We start from the raw sequence: 21639 nt of genomic DNA, 5'->3' as shown, positions 1-21639 counted from the left end.
AATGTTACCATTGCTCTTGCTTTACATGACCTGGTGCAGGACTCAGAGCAACATTCATCTAACTTGAGTAAAGTAGCCTGTGTGTTGGCTGCTGCTCACATTCTTTTCCTCTTTATGTTGGCTGTCTTCCTAAACCTATTGCAAAATTCAGTGTCCTGCACTTACCACCACTGCCTCCTCTTCTTCCACTTCCACCTCAAGCCATGAATAAAGAAAGGCAGCTGGATTTTCTGCCACTTTATATATTTAACAACTATGTAAATTTACTCTAAAACCACCCAACCAAGGCCAGACCTTTGCCAGTGGCCTGGAATTGATCACATAGAAGGAATCCTAAGTAAACTCATTGACCAGTATCCAAAAATCAAATATCCCATATCAAAATGGAAAAGATAAAGTAACATCAAAAACATCAAAAGTGCCTTTCTGTTTAATAGGAACTGAAGTCCTCATTTTGAAATAAACTCAGCAGAATACTTGAAGTTCTTGTCTCCTACCATGCTGGGGAACAGTTACCCCTTAAATTTATTATGAAATTTCAACTATGGAACATGATGTTGAAGAAAAAAACTATAAAAATAATTTTAGTCAACATTCTAAGATTTCTAGATCTATTATAGGAGCACCTTCAGAGATTTTATAAAGAATGGTCTTAAAACATGAATATAACAGATTTTTGAACAACACACTCTGAAAATATATGGAAAGTAAAGCATTTCCACTTTTGTCTTTGACTCAGATTGAAATGCTTGAGAACATATAGGCAAGTTAGTATATGTGTAAGTTTAAATTAATTTTCAAGCACAGCTTTTTAAGAATTGTAGACTTTATATCTTTTTTTAAAGTACTTTTGTAGAAGGGCTTTGTGAGAGGGACATCAAACCCAAGCTTGAGAGTTGGGTCCAGTTTGCCAAAGCAATACACCAGGTACATCCCATTCCCTGACTGTCCCTTTCCTATCAGTCCTTAATTAGGATCTTAGTAAACACCAAACTGTCACCTTTAGCTGACACTGACCCTGAAATAGAAATGCAGGAAACAAGGCAAAATATCACAATATGTTTCTCCTGCTTCTCTCCTCTTTGCCTAGATCGATCTCTGGTGTCACAAGAAGAGCTAGCAATCTTTTATATTCATTTGATTGATTGACAAATTCATTTCCAGTCTCCAGATGAAGGTATGTGGATTGAACTGAACAGAAGGGTGGACAACCAACTGCTCTGAGCCACTCACATAGCCAAAACTCACTCTCAGCTGCCAACAAGGGATTGCTGCAAACAAGGGATGGATTGCTTTTTAGGAGTGAATTATTTTTCCTGAAATTAATAATTATTTCAGATATATAATATAATATAATATAATATAATATAATATAATATAATATAATATAATATAATATAATATAATATAATATAATATAATATAATATAATATAATATAATATATAATATATAAATATAATATAATCCTATTATATGTCTTCTTTATATATATGTATGTGTGTGTGTGTGTGTGTGTACACATTTGTGTTCCTCTATAACAGGAAATTGGAGTTGACTGTGCTTCCACTGAGAATTCCACAAATAGCTTCTTTTTTTCCAAAATATTTATTCAAAACTCACTGTTTTCCAGGGGAATGAAGTTGCAGATCTGCCATTAGCAAACATTCTTTGAAAATGGGTTTTTTTTTACCCTTCTATCCCAAATTTCTGACAACAGTTCACTCGGGAAATTGAGTAGCCCAATGTTTTGGGGTTGAGTGGCAAGTTTTGTAGCAGTGAGGCTACAGGCTGACTTCTGAGAACTGCCAGGAGCTTTCCTCATGTCCAATAGAGCCAATGCCAGATGGCTCCAGGACAGACCCACTGCTGAGCAAGGTCAGGCTCACCCAGTGGTAGCATATCTGGGATAGCACAGTCAGGAAAAGGAAGGAAAACAACCAAGGGCAGTGCAGGAGGAGCAGGAGGTGCTGCAGGTGCTGGAGCAGAGATTCCCCTGCAGCCCATGGATGGACAGCAGCTGTGCCCCTGCAGCCCAGGGGGAACCAGGGGGGAGCAGAGACCCACCTGCAGCCCAGGAGCACCCCAGGCTGGAGGAGACCACCTCCTCCTCCCAGAGAAGGAAGAAGTGGCAGAGAATGTGTGATGAACTGACTGCAACCATCACTCTCTGCCCCACGGTGCCTTTTGAGGGGAGGAGGGAAATAAGATCAGGAGTAAAGCTGAAACTGAAAAAAGGTGGGGTGGGGAGAAGGTGTTTTAAGGTTTGGTTTTATTTCTCATTATCCTACTCTGATTTCCCTGGCAATAAATTAAGCTTATTTCCCAAAGTGGAATCTTTTTTTGCCCATGAAGGTAACTGATGAATGACCTTCTCCTGTCCTGACCTTACAGCTTGCATTTGTGCTTCTCTGTGCATACTAACTCTCATCCAGCATAATGGAGATCTTATCTGGGAATTTCAATGGAATCCCATGATTCCCATGCACTACTTAACATGCATCTAAACATACAGTTTTCAAGTTTGGAGTGATTCTTTGCTTGAAGGTTTGCTCATGCTTCTGCAGTAATTCCAAACTCTGCAAAGGCTAAAACAGATGCTTTATTCTTTGAGTGAAAGCTCTGCAGGTCTGCAGACTAAGTTAGCAACAGTTGATGAGCTGCTGATACAACCAGTAGGTTTATATATGGATCATGATAAATCTTCCAACAATATAATACCATGTTCTAAAACTTTGGGTTCTGCATTAACTTTGCACTATTTTATTTTCAAAAAGACTTCTTGTATCCATTCTGCTCATAATTTTTACTGTTGGCATGGTAACTGCCTAAAAATGTGCTAGAGGCATTACAGCTCCAAGCTTTTCTTGTAGCCTATGATGCTTAATCAAAAAGTTTGCAATACATCCCAGTACTGTAAGTGGTAAAGCTAAAAATATTGCTCTCTTCAGAGCATAAACAACTGCAACATGCCGTCAGAGAGAGTTTGTACTTACCATGAAATGGAAAAACACCAACACCCCTTTATCCACTTCTGCACCTCAGCAGCCTGAAGCAGTCCTGGAAGTCTTGAATGTCTGGTACTGAGTAAATTTTTCCCTTACAGCACTCTATTCTTTTAAGATCAAGATAAGAGTGAAGGTTAAAAGAGTTTGCTGTCTTTAATATGTGACAAAGATCCTATTTAAAGCCATGATAGTGTAAATGTACACACACAGAGGGATTATTCACAAAAGTGAATAGCAGCACTGAATGCATGGGATGACTTACCATAGTGGTAACCTCCATGTTCAGCTGGCTACAGAATTTATATATTGTTCTCAACTGACTTCACTGAGTGCTATTGTAAATATTCAATATTTATGAGAAGACACAGATGCAAACTCGAAGAAGGAAGATGGGGACAGCGAAACCATCAGAACATGATGCAGGAAGATGTAATGCCAATGGCAAGCCCATCTGCACACAGCTATCTTGATGCCTTGGAGAGGCTACCTAGAGCAGAGACTAGACAGAATCAGAAAAAATACTAGGTATTTGTTGAAAGACCTTCAAAGGACACACCAGTATCTTTTGGGCAGTACAGTAGTCTTGCAGAGGCTACACCCAAGAGGGAAGATGGTCATGAGTTTTTCAGGCAGGTATAAGTTTGGTGTAAGAGGTTAATTGCCCAATTAAGCTTCAGGTAATGAAGCAATTTACTCCAAGTTTTACCCCCAGTTCACTGATGTTTACATTTTTCATGGCCTGACACAGTAAGATGTCCTTGAGTTTCAGGCCTAGAGAGAAATTGTTTTGTCTGAATAAAATGGGAGAAAAGTAGCTGACAGGCTATGGAGTTTCAGTTATACACTAAAGAAGCACTGATCTGAAAAATATAGAAGCTAAAACTTAATGACATCAATTTTACAGCTAAATCTGCACATGTCTAAAGGATGGGACTGGAACTCAGGCTATCATAGCCACCACTTGTGTCAACATGGAATATTCCTTGCTAGAGAGAGATTCTTCTATTTATAAGATGCACAAAGCAGTTCTAGACTTTGCCTCAACAAACAGGGCAAACATCTCCTTGTAGGGGCACATGATGGCCCTCAGATGGCTTGTTTGTGCTGGTGATGTGTGTGAGAATGTAGCCTATACGGAATACACTCCTTCTTGGTACAATTATATCTGGGTCTGTAAAACCAGGGGTCTTACCACAACTCCTTTCTAGTATATTATGAATCAAGCCAATGGACCCTGAACTGGCACTCATGCACTCTGTGTGAGGCCTCTCAAACAAATATGGGCTCTTAGAAGGTGTGTGTGTGAATTCTAGGGCAGTGTCCCAGGTGTCCATCCTCCAGCACACAGCCAAGGGGGTACAGCTATTTGCAGGGCCTTTTATCTCTCCTAAGATGCTGATCCTTTTGTTCTCACTTCTTTTTCTGAAGATTTTCAAACAAGGATATTATGTCTACTCCAGTGTAAGAGGTTTGATTACAGTGCACTGATGACAGCATTGGTAATGGTGGTGCAAGTAAAGCTGACTCTGAAATAGTTTAGATTTGCTGGAAAATCCTGTGCTGCAAAGCTCTACAATCTTAATATCTGGCAGTTTCAATGTTTTGATGGAAGTCAGAGGTGCTTGAAGCTTCTGAGGATCAGATTTCTCAATGACTTGGGTAATTTGCATTTGAAAACCTTCCTTTGAAAGGTCTGGCCACAACACTCTCTGTTTTACTCTAATGAGACTAGGAAAGGCTTTTTGACTGTCATGCACCACTCTAATGAGTGTATGTGTAAGCCTGTAGTTTATTTTTTTCCTAGTCTCAAGTGACAAACTAATTGGAACATAGGAAGGTAATTTTTATGGTCTCAACATTTTGGATGCAGTTACAGTTTCCTTCTCTGTACATCACCAAATTTTTGCAATCCCCTTGATAAGGCAGGTGTAGAAGATCCACCTTCCACAAGCTGAATTAAAGGTGCATCCATGAGAGTGATGATTTGTAGAATATGAACACATAAGCACTCAAATCCCCCAGTGTGGAGAGTTACTTTTTTAAGTGCTCTTTTGCAAGAGAAACCTTTATTCAAACATATAAAAGGTAATGATTGTACCAGTGCAAGTTCAGAGTGTTCATACAGGATTGTAGGAATAGGCTCTTCAACAGAACCCTATTCAAATTTTTTAAAATCTAGGTTTCTTCTAGGAGCAGCTTTTAGGTATTGCTAAGCATTTCCTTTTAAAAAGAAGGCATAATAGTGCTCTTCATTAAAGCTGTGAAGCTTCTGAAAAATCTTATTTATTATTTCATAATTTCTTTGTACTGTTCAATCTAGTTTTCTAAGGAATAAGGGCTAATGAGACCATGATACACTTACCTGTCCATCAGTCTTACTATCATTCTATCTGCCTGACTTCACAGAGACATTTTGGATCTCTTGAAAAATTTCAGAGAAACAGAAATTTCATAGTTATCACATTGCTATAAGTGTTTTGAAAATATGGAACTGCATAGGACAAAGCTATGGTGTTAGCTGTCCCCAGTAGGAGTAAGGATGAAATATGAACTCCCTCCTGATTACACAACACAGCATCCACAAAACAAAACAGAAGTGTCATAATCATTGCAAAAATTTCACTATGAGATTGTGCCTTAGTTGATGCTAGAGTTTCACTAAGCTGTAGCAAGGGCAGAAATTTTAGTGAAACTCATTTGAAAAGTCTTCCTCTATTTCCTGTTTATTGTTAGAAAATATCCTATAATTTCTTAAAGATGCTAATTTTTGGTCCATTTGATTTTTGTACATTTCTGTCCCATGAATGTCACAGATCTTGTTTAAGGAACTCAGTGAGCATCAGTGTGTGTTAGGAAAACCTCAGCTCTTTTCTGTGCTCAGGTAGATTGTCACCCAGTCCTAGGGAAACACAGACTCCACTCCAGCTTTGAGCTCCACCCAAGGCAAAGGTATGGCTGCACTGGCACTCTGGGACTTGTGTTGGTGATCCTGTCATTGCCAGGTCTTGTAACATCATTCAGCAGAAACTGTAAAAAAGGAACTTAAAAACCTCTTTAAATTAGGTACTCTGAAATACAAGAGAATATCTGCAGAGACATTTTCATCATGTTGAGCTTCTGCTTCTACTGGGAGAGACAACCTTTCAGTTTGGAGAAAAGAGGGGACTGGATGGGAGTTCTGTTTTTTTAGATCTTGCCCAATTCACTTCAAAACCCCAAGTGTATGATTAGGTACTTCTGACTCTTAAGATACAGGAAGTATCACTTTATTTACTGGTCAAATCTTGCCAGGAAACTATACAAATTATTTCAATTTTAGAAATACTAATTAGAGAAAATTAAGGACAAACCAAGAAGAAGTGTCATTTTAGTGTTCTTATGTATTAGAGTGTTTTTAGATATTGTACCATTCCTTACTCTGTGTGACTACTTTTTCACAAAAATGAGACATGCTTTACTGTTGAACTGGTCTTAAAGCAGAGGAAATTCCCAGGAGCTGCATGTTTAACACAGAGATTGAATTCAAGGTGGTCATTCCTCTGTCTCAAATGAAACGAGATGGTGGCTCCCAAAACAAGAAGAAAGGCAGTGATCCTACTTCTCTGGAACTCTGAGTGGCCACCTAATCCTGAAAAATTATGGTCTTGGGATGATAGTGCTTTAAAATTACTGCCTTTCATTTGCATACACTTACAGTAAAATAAAAAGGCAGGTCTTTCTCATTATGCTTTGACTACATATTTTCAATTTAAACTGAAAATTTGGCATTTATAATATTTAGGATACTTTATCAAGGAGATTGCAGGGGTTATTGCGACTTCCTCTTTACTTTGCATCTCTTCGGGGCAAAATTCAACTTAATTTGATTCAACAGTTCAGACTTTCTGTTAAATGCTACCTGTGCTGCATTAGCCAAGAAAGCCTCTCTTCCTTTGGTGGCTCTGATTCCTGCAGGAGAGCCCGAGATACAAACAGCCTCAGACCCTGAGGACACGTAACCATGTCTGTCCTTAACAACACCAAAGTGAAGTTACCTATGTTAGCAAAATATGTGGATATAGGCCAGGGTAACATCGAGGGATGTTTGCCAGGTCCTAATTGAGCAATAAGGCAGGGTGTAGACTCTGATCCCATGCTTTGGTATGTTGCTAGGCAAAGGGCAAAAGCTCTGTACTATCACTCAGCAAGGTGTGCTGTCATTGCACAATAACTCCATCCTGTGCACTGGGATGATTACAGAGTGCTATTTTCAGTGTGGAGAAGATACTTTATTTATGTATATTTTATTCTGCTGACAGGCAGAGGAAATAGCTGCTTGGTAAATGCTGTGTTGTAGTAAGTGTATGGCCTATTTTTAGCTAGACAATAATGTGAAAGGTGCTGTTCCTTACAGGCCACTGTGGGAGTGCGTGGTCTTGCATGCAAAGGCTGGATGGAGGACTTTAAAAAGCAATGCCTTGTTCCTGCTGTGAGCCATGGGCATGCAGAATCCTACCTGTGCTTGAGACTGAGGAAGGAGAAGTGCTTTGCTACCTCTGAGACTGAAAGTTGTACCTATAGCAAAAAATCCTCAGCACATTTCGGGAGGAAATCCAGGTTATGTAAAAAGATAACACTGCTCCTTAGAAACAATTTCTCATAGGAAGCAGCATGAAATTGTTTTCAGCTTCACAGTTATCTTGTTTGTTTTGCTAATCCTCACAAAGATTAATAAAGGAATGAGGAGACAACAGCAAGCTGTAAGCACAGGAAGCGACAATTGCCTAAAGCATCTGGATATGATTATGTAAACACGATGTAATAAGAAAGCTGAGAGATTTAACTTTTGAAATCTCCTTTATTCCCTTCTTAAAAAAGAAAAAAAAGCCCTTTCAGAATATTTACCTTATTCCCCAAGTAGCCTTTCAGTTGTTAAAGCACTGCAATTTTCACTGCAAGCTCCTTGCTACTGTTGATCAATCAACTCCAGATTTGATCTTTTACCCAAACCTTTCCTGGCATGTATTCTGCTATATGACCCCTTAATTCAAGAGAGGTGTGTCATTAAATTTGAAGGGGACATTTTGTGTCTGACTGCTATATGTACTATTTTCCTCCAACCCACTGGTAAACACAATAAATATTTTGAAATTTTCGTACATGGTATAGTTTCTTTGTCACTGAAACAGTGACCTCTTCTTTAAGGGCATGTAGCTGAACACTCTCCACAGTGAGCCAGGTTAGTCACACTCACAGATAACTTTGCTGCTCACTAAAATTCCCAAGAGATAAATCTTTTAAGAATACTGTTATATCATATATAAGTGTTATCAAGTTTAATATTAATTCTACTAGTTTTAGCTTTCTTCCTCCCTTAGTAATTCCATTTTGCACAGGGTGCTAGCTGTTTGGGTTTATGTTTTTTAGCCCTTCTGTTCAAAGTAAGGACTTCGGTTTTATTAACAAATTACCTTAAATCTGTTCTTTGTTTAGAATTTATACTAAACTCATTCTGACCTCTTTGTTGTTACCTCTTCATAGATAATAATGCAAGAGGCATTGAGAAAAATGCAGAGGAAGATCAACGCTTCAGTAACTTGAACACTTTATTAAAGCAAGAGAAATATGCACCTTTACTGTCATTTTATACTTATCTGATAATGTAGAATGACAGGAGAGTCCAGAAGGGAGAAGTGGAAATTGTTCCTGTCTGGCACTTCTGCAACATCTCCTGTAATGTGCAGAAAATCCTGCTTAGCCTCAGTAAATTTGGCAGAACATGGTCACTGCAGATGCCTCTTAAGTGACTTTAGGTCTCATATTTTGGTAGTACTAGGGTAGGCCATGTGGGTTTCTTTCATAGGGCCACCAAAAATATTTCTCCAGTGGTGGGAAAAATAAGAATTCTCTCTTTTGCTTTTTTTTTTTTGCTGTTTAAGCACAGGGCTTAAAGAGCCACGAATGACACATGAGGCCAAACATAGACTCTGTTGTCTTTTTTTTTTTTTTTTTTTTGTCCAAAGCACCATTTAAGCTGAATTTTTTGAAAAGGAAACACATAAAATGAGGCCGAGACAGATGTCTGGCAGGAGTATTTTCAATTCAGTTTGTTGGAGTCTGATAAGGTTATAAACAACAAAAACAGTGTTTCCCTTGACTAACACTAAGGTTAGTCAACCTTAACATCAGAAAGTAAACTAACTTTTCTCATAATTGTAATAAGGAGCTACTGACTGCCAGAATATTACATTTGTGCCCTTAATATTAAGTTATAATAGATAATTACAGATATCTAGATGGGCAGCTGTTTCTTTGAATTAATATTGCCTTTTATTTTTTTTATTTAGGTAAGATACCAAAAGTGTTAAAAATGAGTAGTCATTCATTATATAAAGCAGCAGCTGAGCGGTAGGTGGAGGAATGGTTGCTTGTTCCTACTTCTAAGCAAATACACATACAGCTTCATCTTTAAAATTAATTTTATTTTGATGGCAAAACAGGGGATGTCTAATGACACAGAGTTTCAACTGGTAAATCTGCCTTGCAGTTTTTCTCTTTAATCTTGAAAGCGGATGTAGTTCATTCCAATTGCCCACAGCATCAGCTTTATTCTCTTGAAAGAACTTGCTCTCTTTTCAGTTTTCCTTTAATGTTTTGAGCCCTTACCAGAAATGGTAATCTTCTTAAGGTGTTGGCAGAAGCCACAGAATGCACCAAAACTAAAGCTCATATCTAATGAAGTATCCCATTATCAGGACCACCCAAATGACTCAGGGTTTTCATAGACACAGTATACTCATTTATATGATTTTGTAGAATTAGAAAGGAAAGAAAACTTGGGGGGTTGATTAGTCAGGTTAGAAAAAGGTTATGAAGATCACTCTACCTAAATAGCAAGTCTTTTAGTTGTTTTGAAATCCATTCAGCTCTATTTATTACCACAGCTAGCCAGCATATCTGGGTTATTTGATTACATGCAGACATTCTGGTTCTGGGTCCCACACCTTATGTTGAGGAACTCCCCTTGGTAATTTATAACCAAATTTTTCACAAACTCCCCTCCTTCTGCAAGCTGGCACTGGATCCTATGGAGATAGAAACCCAGGGGGAGTGTGAGATGCTAGTGCACATGTAGATTATAAACCTTCCCTCTGCCCACAGCTCTGCAAGGTGAACCCCTCACATACTGCAACACACTGTCCAGGCAGAGCCATGGAAATCTGTAGCTGTAACCCTGCAATGGGATGAAGAGAGCAGAGCATCCCCCAGGAACTGCTCTGTCCTGCAGTAAGAGCCCAAAAATCAGGTGTGACTGTCAGCCTCACTGCTGATTTCTCTCTGTGAAATCCCAGAACGGGGATGGCTCTGGAAACTCTGAAGCATTGTGATTGTTTCAGCACAGGTTGGGAGTTGCTGTTGTAGCACCTATTGAAAAAACAGTGGTTTGCATCACAAGAGTGAGATGAGACAGAGTGATGCTTGAGCTAAGTCACCACCACCACTTCCCAGCACAGTTCAAGGTGTTGGCTGCTCCTGGAGCAGCTGGCATCCTGCTTAAGGAAAGATCACCTCTTTCACCAACTCATACAGTAGTGATTATAATCTGGCAGATGAATCTTTCCTCTCCTGGAGCTGGAATCCCTGTGACTGACAGAAGATCATATTTGGAGGCTCCACTCTTCTGAAATGGGTTTATTCTGGAAGTCTGCCAGTGTCACAGCCTGGCAAAGTAGAGGGATCAGAATTACCCTTGGCTATTCACTCAGTCTTGTGAACTGTTGCATCACCACTGCAGGATGTTACAAGCTTTTGAGTTTAAGGGACAGCCCTTTACTTTAGTCTTAGTATTGTTTTCAATAATTTCCACATGCCTAAGATTGGGAAAATATATTCACTTTTCAAAATGTAAAACTTCTTTGTTCAATAACCCTTTGTCCATCTTAGCTGAGGAAACTGGGGGAAAAAAAACCAACCAACCAACCAACATGAAATCCCAGGAAGCAACAACTGAAGACCCACATAGAAATATTGGATGGCAACTGTTATTCCTTCACACCTTGTGAGTCAAATAAAACAACTTTACCTTAATTTCCTCCCCACATCTCCACCCTTTTCTAAGGTTAACAGAAAGGATTCCTTTAGCACACAAGTTATTTTAGGATCTTGAACAACTTGGAGATCTAACATCTTTTTCCATGTATATAAATAACCCCACCTGTTGCAGTATCATATATATGAGATCGTTAAAATAGATACAAGTAAAAAATAGTGGCATACATTTCAATCTAAAAGTGATTCTAGGAACAAAGCAGACATGACTAGCAGGCTTTTTCTCTTTGAAAAAGACAAAGGGGATTCTCCAGTCTGAGGTGGATTTTCCAGAGTCAAAAACCTATCACATGCCCATCAACACTGTAAAAGTTACTGGAAATTGAAAAAAATAGAAATTTTCCTTGACCAAGCTGTTGAAGTTCACAATGTTGTATCACTGCACATAGTAAGGGTTGCCAAATTGGTGCCAGGGATGTATCAAACTTGTTTCAGCTTCACAAATTCATGTGTCCCCTTTTTACTGTTGCATCTGAAACAACCACAGTTCTCCAGGAGTTAACAAAGTGCTTCTCCCTCCTTTTCCAGCAGAGATCAGAGACACAATCTGAGAAAGCTCCAAGTTATTTTGTGATAAAGTCAGCACAAAACATGAGAAGACACAGCATCTGTGTCAAACTTTGCAGGCTGTTTCTAACAGCCATACTGCAATAAGAAAGAGATCTGAGACTAAGCTTCGTGCAAATTGTTCTCAGTGAACTACAAATCCATGGTGCAAAGGTGGTTATTTTTAAAGTTTTATTTTGGCTTCTTTGTTTGGTGATCATATGACATTTTCAGCACCTAGAAATCCTTCGCTTATGAGAGTGAATGAAATGTTGTTACTGACGTAACAATTATCTCCTCATCCCATAGCTTTCAAGTTATGACTTAATGTTGAGAAAACTGTGGGCTAAGTGAGTGAAATAACTTCAGTACCTTCAAAGGATGTGGTTAGAATAGTCTGCAGGGGTGGGAAGAGAGTTTTCCTTTGCAGTTGGTAGAGCAGCAACAACAGAGTGTCTTTCAATTCCTTCTGTATTGCAGCTCAGGGCTTTTAGCCCCTGTCTGCTGCACCCACACACGATCTGGTACAGACATTTAAAAAGCATATAGCAACCTCTCAGCTCAAGGAGTCCTTTCAAAGCAAGCTTCAGTCACCCAGGGGGCCAGCAATCTGTAGAGGCTGCTTTTTCTATCCCTGAGATGGAGTATCACATTGGCTCTGCTGCACTGGGACCACCCTATGCCCATGGTGGAGAAATAGGATTTGCTTTTCATTAATTCTGTTACTATAAAAAATTCCTGTAGGATATTCTGTAGTTAGAGCTGAATCATTTCTGAAACTTCCTATTCAAATATTTGTTTTATATGGCAATGGTATTAGTAATGTGCAAGTTTTATGCACTGCTATTTCCTCCCACACCCATTGAAAACTAACAAGAGCCAGCCTGTCAAAATAAGCATGTGAATTATAGATCAGCTATAACATGCTTCAAATAGCCAGTATTCCAGCCTAGGTGATCCTATATAACTCTGCTTTCCCTCTGTTTGCAAAACTGCACAGTCTACAATTCACCAAAAAAAGCCTACAAACTGAAGTCTGGAATTATCCCATCTAGTTGGAGGTACTCAGAACAGGTGGTTAATAACAGAATTTTCTCCTATTGTTGATGCAGAGACAGAAAACTTCCTTTTAACTCACTTAGTATTTAAGTTATCCTTAAGGAGGGCCATTGCTGGCTACTGGTGGAGCCCAAGGCGATTCTGATTTCCACTTAGGTTCTTCAGTACATAGTTCATTTTCAAGAAGAAAATAAGACTAGGCTACCTCTGATCCTCAGAAAAGTTTGCAAGAAGTCTGAGCTCACTCTTTCTGGCCTTTTTTCATAGACTGCACCCCCTTGGAGGTGAGCTCTGGCATTACTCTGTGGTGCCAGCTGCTCCCAATACTGAACACCTAATGCACACATTGTCCTGTAAGCAGTATTCAAAGTGATCAGGAAATGGGACTACATAATGTGCCTGCAATGTTTGCTCATGTGGGGTAATAAAAAGGAAAACTGACTGAGGAGCTACACAGGGGCCTTATGCTACAGAATGACTGGGTAATAAAACAGCAGTGGAAATCCAACATTGATAAATGCAAAACTGCTCACAAGAAGGAAAATCACCTGAACTACATGACCCAACAATGGGGTCTGATCATGGAGGGGATACAGAAACACTGGAGCCATTAATGCAGCCATAGGCACAGACTATTACATTCAGCATAGCAATTAGTAGTGATCAGAAATGCAAGTCAGTGTCAACAACTATTATAAAGAAGTACAGAACAAACAGCTTGCCACTGTAAATCCATACAGTTGTTGTATCCTGAATATTGAGTAGGTTTCCAGTTTCCCATCCCAAAGGGTATAGCAGAAGCAGAAAAGGAACAGTAAAATGAGATCTTTTATAAAAGGAATTATTAAAAAGACTGAGATTTTTCAGTTGGGAAAAGCATGGGATATAATACAGAGCCTATAAAATTATGAACAACAGAGAGAAAGTAAGTACAAAATTACTGTTTGCTGCTTCTATAACACAGTAACAAGGGGGCTTCAAATGAAATTAGGAGGTTTGAATGACACAAGTTCAAACAAAGAGTTACTTCATATATACAATTAAGTTATGGACTGCCTGGCCACAGGATGCTGCAGTTGCTAAGAGCACATGAGGGCTCAAAAGCAAATCAGAAGGATTTGCTGTAGAGAAATCCATTGATGGCTGTTAAACAGAAAGGAACTGCTACTGGTTCAGGAAGCAAATGGGCTGCAGATCACTGGGACAGGGGCTGGAGAGATGACTCTGAGGCTGTGCCATTATGTGCTTGCACTGTTCCTGTCCTCTGCACATCCAGTGCACATCCACTGTTGCCCTGTGTGTGAGAGAAGATGGACCACTGTTCTGACTTTGTAAGGTCATTTTATGGTTTTAGGGTACCTACAAAACTCCCATTCTTGAACAGAAGAAAAGCTCATTTTAAGTAAGATCATATATCTTTTTGTCTGGTCAATGTCATCACTTTAGTAAATGGAGGGTAAAAAAATGCTCATGGAAATCCAAACAGGAAGCACTTTGCAAACAAAGAGGCACAGGCTGGTGCCTGCAGAGCTGCTACTCTTCATGCTCCACAGGACCTGAAAGAGACCTCTGCTACATTCAGCCAGGAGGACAATGACATGATTTTTATTTTTTTCCTCTCCAGATAGGAGCAGTTCTGATGCTTATCGTTTGAAGCCTGTGACACACCTGGGCAGCAGAAGCACAGAACTGCCAGAATCATGGCCAGAACTCCTTCTGGCTAAAGTTCTGAGGATACCCAGGCCAGCAGACAAAAAAACTCTGAGATTTTAGTGCTCTCATGGACTCAGTCTTCAGTGCCAGCAGCATGGTTGCATTGAAAGTGTAGCATGAAGCAAGGCTTTGTTCCAAACAGCACAGAACTGGCTCATCTAACCAGCCTTACCTCTGGCTGTAGGGTGACCTTCACCATTAGCCTTTTAAAAGCCTTTCACTATATATGGCACTTTCAGTCTTGGCAAGATAAATCTGAAGGGGGAGCAAAGGGATGTCTCATGATGCAAGTACTAAGGCATTCTTGGATTTTCAAGAAAAAATACACAAAACAACTTCCTGACTCAATGAGAGCTGTATCTGGCATGGGAAACTTCTCTACATTAGACCTCATCCTGACAGGGAAGTATTAATCACAAAATTTAGAGTTTGTTTAGGTGGAAGTCATAATGACTTTGTTGCAATGACTTTGTTTTCTGTGCTTTTAAAATGCATTTTATGTTTCACACACAAACAGGATAATTTCCTAACCAGTAAAATTTATATCATTGCCCTGAAAGATGTTGCTCTACAAAACTTAAAGAAAATTAAGAGATGTATCAGCTACTCTGGAGGAGAAAATTTAAACTAACAAAAATGTGAATAATAATTTACAGCAACTCAGAAAACTTTCATTAGATCTTCAAAAAGCCACAATTGAGAAAGATACACACACTGGCTAAAACCAGTTGTCTGAGGAAGGACTGGAAAAAAGTTAATATTTTGCCAATAATTCTGTAGACAAAATAGGGCAACCAGGTAATTATAGGCTGTCAGTTTGACATCTATTCCAGGCAGAGTGATGGAGTTGCTGATAGGAAAGTCAATTAATAAAGTATTAAAACAGTGCAATTTAATTAATGGCAATCAACACAGATTAATGGAAGAAAGATCTTATCAAATTAATGTGCTATTTTTATAAGACTACAAATTTGGTGGATAAAAGGAATTGTGGTAATATTTTATACTTTGACTTTGGATGCATGTGCCATACTATGAGTGGTTCTGATGGAAACCAGAACTAACATGATGAACTCTCCAGGACAACCAACTTGTTTTGGAGCTGGCTAGCAAGGGATCCAATAGCCTAACCTAAAGTGGGGCTCAGAAAGTGGGATCTGCAGGCACTGCTTATCAGCCCTGTGTTAATTAATGATGATTCCAGCAATACAGAAGGAAGCAGAGCCTTTGCTAATACTACTCTTCAAGGAACCAAAATTTGGAAGTGAACGGAAGTGGGCAATGCTTTTTTGGCATTGCCTGAGGAGCAGGTGCAAAAGAAATACCAGGTGTATAGATCCAGAACCAGAGAGAAAGATCACTGTGAAGTACCTCAGGCCTTACTTCACATAAAATTCTTCTCTGGGAAGCTGAGACTAAAGCTGAGACTGAAGAATGAGTTAGGGTCCTGACAGAGCCCCAGCTGAGCCCCAGAGCCCTCTGAAATCGTGTTGCATTGAAGGACAGTGCAATAGTTCTGTGTGTAGAGATGCTATCCATCAAAGGGCAGTAAAGGGCTTCTGCTACTTCTGCATTTGACATTGCAGCATGTTGACCCTGGCATCAATAAAATTGGAATATTGTCGGTCCTGATATCAGCAGCTCAGGAGGGATGTTGGCAAACTGGAGGTAGTTCAGAGAAGGACCACAAGAATATAAATTAAAAAAAATTGGCAGTAAAATGGAATGACTCCACAGGGTAAGTCTATTTAGATTTAGTATATCAAAGCAAAGGCTAAGGAATAACTTGATTATGGTTTGTAAGTGCTTTCATGTGGAACAGACGCTGCCTAATAGGGGAGTTTTTGCTCTGGTATAAAAATATACAAGGAAGTCCCATCAAATGTTGAAGACACATTATTTCTGTTACATTAAGGATAGGCAACTACTGCAAACATTTACCATTTTCTGTGCTAAAGCTGGATGTCTTTTCTATCTAGTCCTTCTCAAGTCCTGCTCTTGTTCAACTGGAATCAATTCCAGGTAAGCTAATGACTCATGCTGAAGAGTCAGAAATGGTCTTAAGGTGGTTTATACCTTTCACATCTGTGAATGCAGCTGTAACATACATTTTTAAGTAAATAAAAAAAATGTTTCTGAGTGAAGAATGGGATCCAAATTCAGCTGATGGGAGCTCCTTATGCACATCAAGAAGGGCTTTGAGAATGATGGGGGTGATGTTTCTTTCCAGTTCTGCTTTGGGAGCCTGCTTCTTTTTCAGTGCTACCCAAAAAGCTGGCAACACAAAGGATTACAATGAGGTTTTGGAGAACAGCTCCTAGAAGCACATCCAGTTGTCATGTTTCCATCTCACATTCGCCTCCACCAGCATCATGCTGATGGGTGCAAGTGAGGAAGCAAAACCTGCTTCAGAGGGATTTGGTTCAGGTCATGCATTTGTCTGTAAAACAACTCTCCAAGGAAACCTCTAGTGAAAAATGAGTATTATACATCCCTAAAAGAAAAGAGGTCTTAATGGCAACTGGTTGGAATGTGCTTAATCTTAAAAGGTTAGGAATAAGTAGTCACAGCATTTCATATCTTCTCTTGTATATAAGGGTTTTCCTGGGATGTGCAAACAGAACTTTTCTTCTTGATCTTACACCCATGGCTTTGCTCTATTCATCTGGTCCATTACAAAAGAAATAAAAATAAATATTATCCACCCCCCTTTTTCTTCTCTTAGCAATACCAGTATAACTTAAAATGTGGAAAATATAAAAGAAACTGTACTTATATCTGAGCAATGAGGGAGTGCATTTCCTCAGGTTGTTTCATAAAGCTAAAAGACTGGGATGCTCAGAAGAGAATTCCACTATGTAAGATTGATTTCAATTAGCAAGGGATAACATTGATATGGATATACATAACACAACCACTTTTAATTTCTGGGAATGGTGCCATCTGTGAATAATGGGAGTTAGTGGTAACAGAGAAATGTAAGGTCTAACTGTGGGAGCCAACAGCCCACAGCCTTGACAGCCAGATTTGGAGGGAAGTGTTGTGATTTAGAAGGTCAATTTGCTTTTGCTAATGCTGAAACCCATCAGCAACACATTCAACATACAGATGGAGACTTGTAAACTACCAAGAATGATTAGGCTGTGAACATACTGTGGTCATAGGCATAGCTAGGACCTGGGTATGTAATACTATTGCTTGGAAATACCTAACATTTAACTGAGATCCAGAATAGAGAGAAAGATCACTGACTCTTAAGCTGAGGGCTGCTTTGCTTCCTGGGCAGAACATTATTTCATACAGAGAATTTTTTTCTGAGGACAACAAAGACACTTTTTGGGTCCCAGATCAACAAACATATAATGGCAAAACTGAAAGCACTTTGGTTAATTGCTTTTTTTTCTTTGCAATTAATGTACAATATAACAAGAAGGCAGTTCACAGAAATGTTGGACTTGCTTCTGTCTACCTCACTTAACTGGCTTCTGTACATAAATTATATTTTAGAGTGGTTTTTTTTTTTATTTTTTATTGCACTGTAGTCAGTTGTAAATCTTGCACTGAGTAATTCAACAACACCTTTTCTTTTAGTTGTCTGAGTGAAGAATGAAGCCTAAGGCTTGATTCAGATTGCAGATATGGCACATAGGTATTTATCCTTACATACTTTATTGTATCTTTTTTTCACACACACGTAAGTCCCACACATGCAGCTCATGCAAATGGGCACAATTCTTATCAAGTTACCTCTTGACAGCAGCTCATTAAAAAAAAAAAAAAAAAAGGATGCACATACCAAAAATCAAAATCATGAGTTTTTTAAAGAAGAGATGCTTGTCTCCATGTCTTTGAATTGCCTTCTTTACTGTCCCATGATTTATCACTTTCTTTAGCCTTCCTTCCTAACATACTAGAGCTATAGTATAAACTATAAGTAAAAATAATTACACAAAACAGGAAAACATATTCAAATTGGCATGGGATCCAGCCTTGACAACTGATGGGGAGGTACTTTCAAGCATATTTTGAGCTAGCTGCTTGGATTAATTTTGCTGAAATAAGACTGTCTTCTCACTATGACAGTTCTCAGCACTTAATAGCAGTTTCATGTTCCCAATAGGCTCAGCTCTGCACTTTGTAAATCAACAAAAAAACTAAAATTAAGGTCTTTCTTTTACCACTTCAAAAATTATTATCCTTTTTGTTCTAGCTTGTGTTTGTACACTGATAATATATTTTCTGTAAAGGGACGGGGAGCAGACTGACCTGGAAAAGGAAGTCTTTTAAATGTAGGACTGTCTTTGATCACTCACAAGACTTGTGCTCTGATCTAAGCTCATTGACATCAATGGAAGAAAGACTACTATTGGCTTGGAGGGGAGGGTTGGCTCCTGTCCACACAGAGTCCATATTTACAAAAGCAGATGTTAAAAGATAAAACAGATTGAAAACCAGAGTCACAGAAAAATATACTTTTCTTTTCACAAGGTCAGATTTATGACACACTTTTCATTTAATAATTTTTTTCTCAGTCCCTGAAACAGGAAACTCCAATTTCTACACCTGTTTTTACTGTCTACCTGCAGATAAACCTTGGATACAGAATAGGGGAGAGTTTGGTGAATGATTTCCATAGCATGAAAATATAAGGCCTTCTCCATAGACTCTTCTGGGACACTTAAGAATAGGAAAAGTGCTCCAGGGAGAACATCACACACACACACCCTTGCCTTCCCCTCCCACCCTTTCCCCTCCTGCAGCTGCATTTCCTGCAGAAAGAGCAATTCCAGAGAAGGAACTCAGAACTACACTACTGGACAACATCATCAAAGAAGTAGATAATTATAGGATCTGTTCAAAAGATAAAGAATCTTCTAACTGGATTGTCTCTTTTGGTGACAGTTTCCAGGCAAGGTAGATCAGCACAATGAAGTGTAAAGAGCAAAAGTCAGTGAGTAAGCAGTCCTAAAAGGAATCCTTCCCAACTTCATTCTGATGTGTCTTCAGAAAGTTCATGGGGAGATATGATAGTTTTGTCATATGCCAATCTGCTGGCTACTTCTTTGGTAGCTTTGATTCACTAGCTGTTTTTGTATACATACTCAGAAAATTTCTCTCATTCAATTGAAGGAGAAAATACAATGAAACAATATTTTTGCTTCAAACAGGAGTTTTGAAATGTTATGTACATGACATTTAAACTTGGGCCAGCCAGTGGCATCCCTTTAGCCCTGACATTCTGGCTGATGTGTTTCAAGTCTCTCTCATTTGGTTAAGCACCTCAGCTATGGGAGACTGGATGCAGTTAGGCAATGCTTCAATGCCGACTCAGTCTTCAGACTTCTATCTGACTTTTATGATATCATTCATTTTCACATCTCTTGATCTTCCTCTACCACTTCAGCTGACTGACACAGACTAAAACAATGGGCACAGAATTATGGACACCTAAAGTCTCTGTGAGGCCAAAAAAGGGGTTTGATCATTCAGAGCTTATTACTTTAACATTGGACTGAAATAGCAGTGTCTTCATTGACATAAATGAGAGCAAAAGCAAAGTTCACAAAGCATCAGGTTTAGGGAGGGGTTCCATAGCAAAAGGAAGGAAATAATTAAAATATTCTGAAAAGTAAAACTCATCCAATGGATAGGTAACTGCATCATTTCATGCTGTATATATCCTTCTATGCCTTACACTGTAGATTTAATTCAGAACCCAAAATTTATAATCTCTTCATTCCAGGCACAAATACTGAATCCCTTCTTCAGATTTAGATCCCAATTCTGATAAAAATCAGGAGTTTCCAACCAGAAGCTCAGGATGAATTAGACTTTTAATCCCTTTTTCCTTTCACTCCTTTTTCCTGTTGGGCTTGGAGGCTCTGGGTAGCCTTTCCAGAGTTGCTAGGGACTGTGGCTGCAGCTGATGCTGGGTAACTAAGAAAGTTAAACAGAAAACATTTATTTACAGAACAAAGGTTGATGCAAGAGCCTAGGTCTTTGTCATAGTCAGAAGGAGCATGCAGGGGGAGAGGAAGGGAGAAATTGTGTAAAAAGCCATCTACTAAGAAAAGAATGTTTGATTTGGATCACAGGATGTGATACTGGAGAATGTATTGCATAATTTTATGGCTTGTCCTTATTTGCAATGATTCAGTATCCGGCACTGCTCATCGCATTTCTAAAAATGGTATTGAAAAGTTACAAAGTATTCAGAGGTGATGGGAATAAGTGAGGGAAGGCAGGAAAAGCACCTTTTCATTTTACAGCAAGCACTGAGTCTGCAGGTTGTCCCACGGGTTGCTGCAGATCACTGGGTCTGTGTCCTTTCTCACCACCCAAGTGACATCCACCAGGTCATATCTCTGTTGCCAGAAGCTCGTCTTCTTGCCAAATTTAAAATCATGACAACCCTTTCCTCCTGGTTTTTATCTTGTAAAACAGGGCACAGCTCCTAGTGTGAAGGACAAGACATGAGGCAGGTGCAATGCTGTGGAGAGCCATTTCCAAAGCCTGCCCTGGCAAGACTAGACCCTGACTGCAGCATTCCCAGCCTCTTTGGATCCCCGTTCAGAGGTTATTTCTCTTTGCCTCAAAGCAGGCATCTCCTCCATCGGTTACTCCATTATTGCCATACTCACTTCTTTCCACCTCTTGTTCACCGAAACTAGCAGATGTTCACCCCAAAACAACCCTTCTCCCATTTCTGCTCCTCCCCTGATGTGGGGAAAGGACACTTAAAACACAGACAGTTCCTTGGCATTGCTCTCCTTACAGACCTGTTCTCGTCTTACTGTCAGTCGTATACTCTTTTTCCCCTTTTTTGGGGGGGCGGGAATGGGGGAAGAGGTGTGAGTATTTAGTTAGGTCTGGGCTTTTTTCAGTCGTTGTTTTCAAAAAATTCACCACCAACAGCCACACAAAAACTAGGGAGTACGTGTCAGGCTCATTAGGAGTTCAAGGAACCGCTAATCAAACTTCAATATATAGCTAAACTCCTGTTATTTAAACAAAAGGAAACAGATTTAAAAAAAAAAAAAAAAAAAAAAAAAAAAGCAAACAAAAAAACCCGACACCAAATCGACATCCCGCAGTGGCGCTGGGCGGAGACAGACCGACCTCATTCATGGCTTTCTCTGTGAAAAGGTTTACGTTTTCCCCCTGTCTTCCCTTTCCCCGCACTCCCTCCTCCCCCCGCCGTTTTAATTTTGGGACGGATTTAAGAC

The sequence above is a fragment of the Oenanthe melanoleuca genome, chromosome 3 (genome assembly GCF_029582105.1).
Source record: "Oenanthe melanoleuca isolate GR-GAL-2019-014 chromosome 3, OMel1.0, whole genome shotgun sequence".
NCBI lineage: Eukaryota > Metazoa > Chordata > Aves > Passeriformes > Muscicapidae > Oenanthe > Oenanthe melanoleuca.
Note: the sequence above shows the minus strand (reverse complement) of the source record.